This window comes from Varroa destructor, unplaced genomic scaffold, assembly GCF_002443255.2.
Source record: "Varroa destructor unplaced genomic scaffold, Vdes_3.0 BEIS01000003.1, whole genome shotgun sequence".
Lineage (NCBI taxonomy): Eukaryota > Metazoa > Arthropoda > Arachnida > Mesostigmata > Varroidae > Varroa > Varroa destructor.
In genome coordinates, this window is record NW_019211456.1 from 55,381,603 (window position 1) to 55,387,602 (window position 6,000).

Genomic DNA, 6,000 nt, shown 5'->3' on the forward strand with positions numbered 1-6,000 from the left:
GCTGGCTTCCTATATAAAAGTTTAATCAAAGACAGTGACGCTCTAGAATCAGCAGCGAATCTCCGTAATGCAGAAAATTTAAGATACACCAGTTTTAGATCTCTGAATAATACTGGCCACGCAGTGGTTCATACAAAAAAAATCTTTGGTTGTAGAACGAAAGTTACGTACGGGACGGTTTAGTTCGATTAAGCGATACATATTTCTTTGAACCACAATTAATGAGAGAACTTGAATCAAGCAGTTGACCATAGCATGCAGGCCATACATACTTATTGAGGCAATATTAGGTGTATTTTACTTCCATTGTTCCATGAACTAATACGTATATGCACCAAGTGTGCATCTGTATCATCTATCAGTGATTGCCATGAATATATATCAACCGAAAACAAGGGAATTGCCTTCCTATCAATTTGTGGTGACGGCGCTGCTCGACACGCATGAAACGTGAAACTGTTTTTTTTTCAAAGAATCCATCTCCCGTGTGACTACTTGTTATAAATATATATATATACGGAATAATTCGATCTCGTGATTGGACTTTAAAGCTGTTGATAAAAGCATCAGTGTCCGGCTTCTCCTCATACTCGTACCGCTCCTCTCGGTTGTAGCCTGACCTACCATGATGATTCAGTCTATAGCCTGGACGATGACAAAGAGAAATAACCTACCCAGCATAAAAGGACCCATGCGGGTCTTTTGCGAGTCGACCCGCACATAGATGGCCTATCTGCTGGCAGCAGCCAGAGTCGTTCGGTAGGACAAGAACCGCTTTCTACTTCGAGCTGCGTGCCAACCACGTGGGTGCCGCACCTCTGCTTTCGCGTGAGCGCTTTGACAACATTACCATGGTGTTTTTTCTATTCGAACCGAGTCATGCCAACGAGAGCAGAACCCTGAGTACTGGCGTGATCGAACAGCAGCTGCTGCCGTTAGTGCAGGAGTACAGTCACCGTGACGATAATTGCCTCTGCTCAAAGTAAAGAAGAACAAATGGCTGAAGGAGAGAAAAAAGAGCAAATGCACCGCAAAACACAGCTGGGTGGTAGCGGAAAGGTGCTAGTAGACGATACATCTGCACAGATTAATGATATTTTTATAATAATTCTGCTATTTTAATTAATGAAGAGCTATTGTTTTAGTAATTCTGAATAAATTAAAACAGTAACTATGTTAATTTACTCTATTACGATAGCTGCCAAAGCCTTCTATATCATCAGAATAATTATTGGACTATGTCATCATCACTAAGTCGATATTTTCCCCTAGCGGTTCCACTAATATTCTTGATTCTATCGAAGCCACCGAAGCTCCACAAAAGCCTTAAGTTGTTTTCTTCTAGATCTCTAGCGAGTTCGACAATGTCTCTGCCTTGAGCGCCGTATGGTTTTAACTAAAAACGTGTGTAGCAATGACATATAACGTTTCCAATGTATCATAACGCTGTCCTGCGGTATCCATGGGGCTGTCACACACGCGCTACCCTTCGAACGGCTTTTGGTAGTAATCCCGTCTCGCCACCGAAACTACTTATCGCTTCGCTGGCCTTCGCTAGGGCTTACAATAACTCAAAACCAGGTAAGTTTGACGCTTCAACTTCAAAATCACTATTTAAGTCATGTCAGCTTTGTACGGAAGCATAAAGACAGTTGCAGTTCAGCTGATGATGTAGTTCGTGCATGGTTTAACTACTTGGACACACCCATTTTAAGGTTAGACATAATTTAAGCCAGGGGACTGTTGCTGCCTGGAAAAGATCCATGCGATAGAAAGGTTCGGATGCGACCGGAGAAAGGCTTGCAAGCACGCTTTTACAAACTAAGATGAAGCGATAGCGTCTAATTTAGTCAACGAAAAGCTTGCATGGCTCGTTTTGTCAACGACCTGATCCTAGCCGCTCTGTTTAGCAAATTCATCTTTTGAAAACAGTTCAGCTGACGGTCACGTCTTGCAAATCACTCGTCTTAATTGCCCTTCTCGATGCTTTGCGTTAGAGCAGTCGTGTGTGAAAGCTAAGGAAGCTGGAGAGGCAGATTTAGTAACCGCTGTATCTAAACCCATCGGGCTCGCTGAGTAAAGAGTTAAGAAGAGCCTAGTAAAGAGCTTTCAAGGATTGGCTGAATTCGATTGTGAGGGCCCGGTACGACTGGAGGTGGAAAAAACACTGGAAGGAGGACCTTTGAGAGTTTCTAAAGTCCTATTGCGTATCGTAGCAAATATTGTAGTAAGCTGGGTGCTTGATCGAGGCAGAAAAGCTGTTCTTTTTCTTTGGCCAAGACCGGACTTATCATTTCGGAGAAAAATGGTGTTTTTAGGAAGTCGAGCTCAGAACGGTCCCATTCGATAACGTCTGGTAGCAAATTTTCAAACTTTTCTGTGGTAGCACAGCTTTCCTTTGCGTTGAAGGGCCTGCGCCTCGGCGGGTTAAGCTGTATTCCACTTTGGCGCACAGATTCGCATTATCCTTAAACGTGATTAAAAATGATACCTCCTGGCAATTTAAGTCAATCAATCAGAGGGCCGTAGTCGAGACAAACGAGTAACCAATTCGATAAATGCGCAGGGCACTAAATACCACTATAATAGCTGTATTTCCCTATTGACTATCCGTTTAGAGAAACGAAATTTCTCCATTTTATCAAACATCAAAGGCGTTATTGGCTTGTGGCACACTTGAAACATTAAAGGATAGAGAGCCCCCGGGTAGTTGTGTTTAAAATGGAAAGTTTTTTCAAATCATGCTTTAAAAGGTAACATTTCTCATTGTAGCGTAGTACAACGAATACGCTTTGGACTAGAATTTCGATGCTTTAGACACATCACATGATTCTCCATTCTCCATTGGTGGGAAAAAGGCATTTCAGATGATTAAAAATTAGATTATCGAATCCCTCTGCTGCTCATAATGTGAAGGTCCTTTCGCGAGTAAGCGACTTCCTTACTTCGACCTAAACTCATTAAGCACATTTTAATCAGCGAAATCGGTTATGGCTGCTCCTGTTTAATCAACTATTCCGTTACGGCATTCTGTAGCGTTATTCCTTCAGCGCTGAAAACGTTCAGGCGGCTCATTGTTTATTGTGAGACTGTTCATTGACAGGGAGAACTTTTGGGGCAAAATCATAATAAGGGACCTTTAATAATTAATATACATATATATCATACGTTTGGTTTGTAAACGACACGAAAGTCTCAACCTTGTGGCTATTGTTAAGAAATCTCTTGTCCAGATAACCCCGGTCAACTCAGGCGGGGCTTATAAGTATTTTGTTTTGGAAACTGCACTCAGCATATGCCTAAGGTTGCTCCTTTCCAGATATCGTTTTTATTCTAACGCTTTTTCAATAATTGATTTAAATATAGCATTGTAGATTCTACGCTACATATCCGCTAAAGCTAAAAATAATAGTTATCCCTTCTATAGTAGCCCGTTGTTTAACTGACAAAAGTTAAACTTGCGGCATGTTTATACTGTCTTATTGGTTATGTACTGGTGAAAGATATGGCTATGTAAAAGAAGGCACTGAATCGTTGCGAAAAGACACTCAGTTTTTCATGAAACAAGTTATGCTATCAGATGAATTGCATAGTATAGTAGCTGAGATTTTCTTATCTATAGCATGGAAAAACCAAAATCTAATTGACAAAAGACGTTGTAACTTTACTTTAACAATAATGATACAACTACAGAAATGAAATTCATAGAAAGCCCTACGGATATTCCGCAATAAGAGCGCTGTGTTCTGCTTCCGAGCTGGACCACTGACGATGATGTTCTCTAGCAGAGTATGCGCGAAAACCAGTAACGAACTGTAATGTTTATGTTGTAGTCGTCTAGTTACTTTGTGGTTGCCCAGTCACAGTACGATTGAGAATTAGTAGCAGTAGTATGCAGCTTATCTAGCACTTGATTACCCTAGCTGGTTTGAGCTTCGTAAACTTCGATTGTTTGGGGTAGAACATCCTCCGGTCGCATCAGCAGCAGCCGGAGTCAATTGAGCTGAGATTTCTACTTTTCTATACAGTCGTCACAGCAGCAGCAACAACAGTTACCGAGGGGTACCATCTCCTCTCGCCAACAACGCCAGCGATTCATCGGGCTTTAATAACGCAAACACAGAGAGAAAAATAGAGTCGCACAAGAAGATGGAATCACATAGGCTTGATCCGAAACGGAAGGCAGAAGAGCCACAGGCAGTCGACTGTACCGGATCAATAGCGACGACGTAGTTGCTAGCACTGATCGGGAACGGCAGGCGGTAGTTAAGATTCTCGTCCTGTTTTAGTTGTTCAGGCAATGTACATATAGCTTGCTGCTTCTGAGCTCATCTGCCATTGAAACGCGATCGACCAGATGCCTTCATCAACACCCACCAGCCGTAACGTTGACGGATAAGCAGATACTGCTAACTAAATAACCGTGCTAGTTGCCTGCCTCGGTTTTGACAGGCCTGACTTTTAGTCTCCTGCATCCGATCATTATGGTCCTTAGCCATTATTGAAATGAGGTTCACAGAAATTGTCATCCTCACATTACCACCATTGCAACGGGGTAGGACGAGAACGAACGTCTCATTTAAATGCCTATAAGAGTTCTTTTGTGCATATATTCAAATTATGCCGACCGACTAATGCACATGCAGAAAACAGCAACATGATTTGGTAAAGTAGTTTCACCCATGCGTCCTGTTTAGTTTCAGAATTTTCCTTCATCGTGTATAATATACGTTTCGTACGGCGGTTTTCGAACAAATCAGTTGTTTTGGTCTCTTTTGGCTACAACGAATAGCTTATCACTACCCTATCAAGAGCAGGCCTTCACTGAAATGTTTCGCCTTTCAAGGCATATTCAGCGTTTTTATAAATAAGTGGCATCTTTATTACAGCAAGTGTATATTGTCACGTGCACACTCGATAACTTACTGCTGATGTTGTACTAAATACTGGTATATCTAAGACATCAAAAGTTGCCGACTAACGACACATGTCAGATCAGGTAAAATTTTACCAACAAAGCAACATATGTACGATATCATACCACAACTTTCCGATGCTGCAATAGAGGAGTAAGTGACTAAAACATTGATCTGACTACGCCGTTTCGGATTCAACTCCCAGATTATTAATAAGCTATTTTAGCTTTACGTCCCGAACAACACTGCCACACAGTCAAACGACAGACGTCTACTAGAACGAGAAAAACAGCATTTCTGATTCCATTTACATCCATTTAAATCCAGCAAGCAAACAGGACCGAAACAGGAGTCATATATTTAAGTGCTATGCTATGCTTTACAGCTAGGGCTCAGTAAATTGCTAGCTATTTTAGCTCATTACATCAGCTGTTCATTTTTAGAGGTCCTTACTGTTTTATTTTTGAGAGACCACTCGTGATCCCTGCAAATGTTTTCGTATAGGAAAAAATGCCGATATGTAGTTGTAGAGCTTCCACGACTAATCAGATGCAGTCTTAGAAGTTTACCTGTTCACAAATACGTTTATTATTACACAAGTGTTCTAAATTATTTTCTAGTTTTAGGGGAAACTAATTATATCATAAATCATGGATCTTTATTTAGGGCCATGAAATTTCACTTGAGGATCAGTTTCTGCGATTTCACACTTCCTATGTCTAATGTTTAAGCAAAGTATTTCTCTGGGGGACCTTCGGCTTGGAGCGCCTCATAGATATCCGGCTGTGGAGTCCCTTGGGTACTACTACGGGAAACCAAGAAGTGCGCGCTCAGCCTCGCTGCCTTCATATAGTTTTTTCGGTGTTATTAGTAATGCCTTTTTTCCATCCATACGTCATAGCTTTCCACCGAGAAAAACCTTTGCGCAAATAACCAAATTTAAACCTGCAACTAACTCTACTTTTTACAGAAGTCCTCGTACCGTCTCAGCCATTATTGGGCCAATAAGTCTAACTCCCTGGTAGTCTAAAAATTTCATGATCTAGTTCCTTCCTAACCTACTTTTGGGGAACATTAGACATAT

General features: G+C 41.3%; 1 protein-coding gene and 1 long non-coding RNA gene across 4 annotated transcripts in view; one reads left to right on the forward strand and one right to left on the reverse strand.

Annotated features, from left to right (window-relative positions):
- Positions 1–6,000, forward strand: part of LOC147757153 (uncharacterized) — a 28,366-nt gene that overhangs the window by 21,136 nt on the left and 1,230 nt on the right. The gene's annotated exons all lie outside the window — the stretch shown is intronic.
- The window catches only part of LOC111247294 (integrin alpha-8-like), a 45,148-nt gene that overhangs the window by 17,598 nt on the left and 21,550 nt on the right, over positions 1–6,000 (reverse strand). The gene's annotated exons all lie outside the window — the stretch shown is intronic.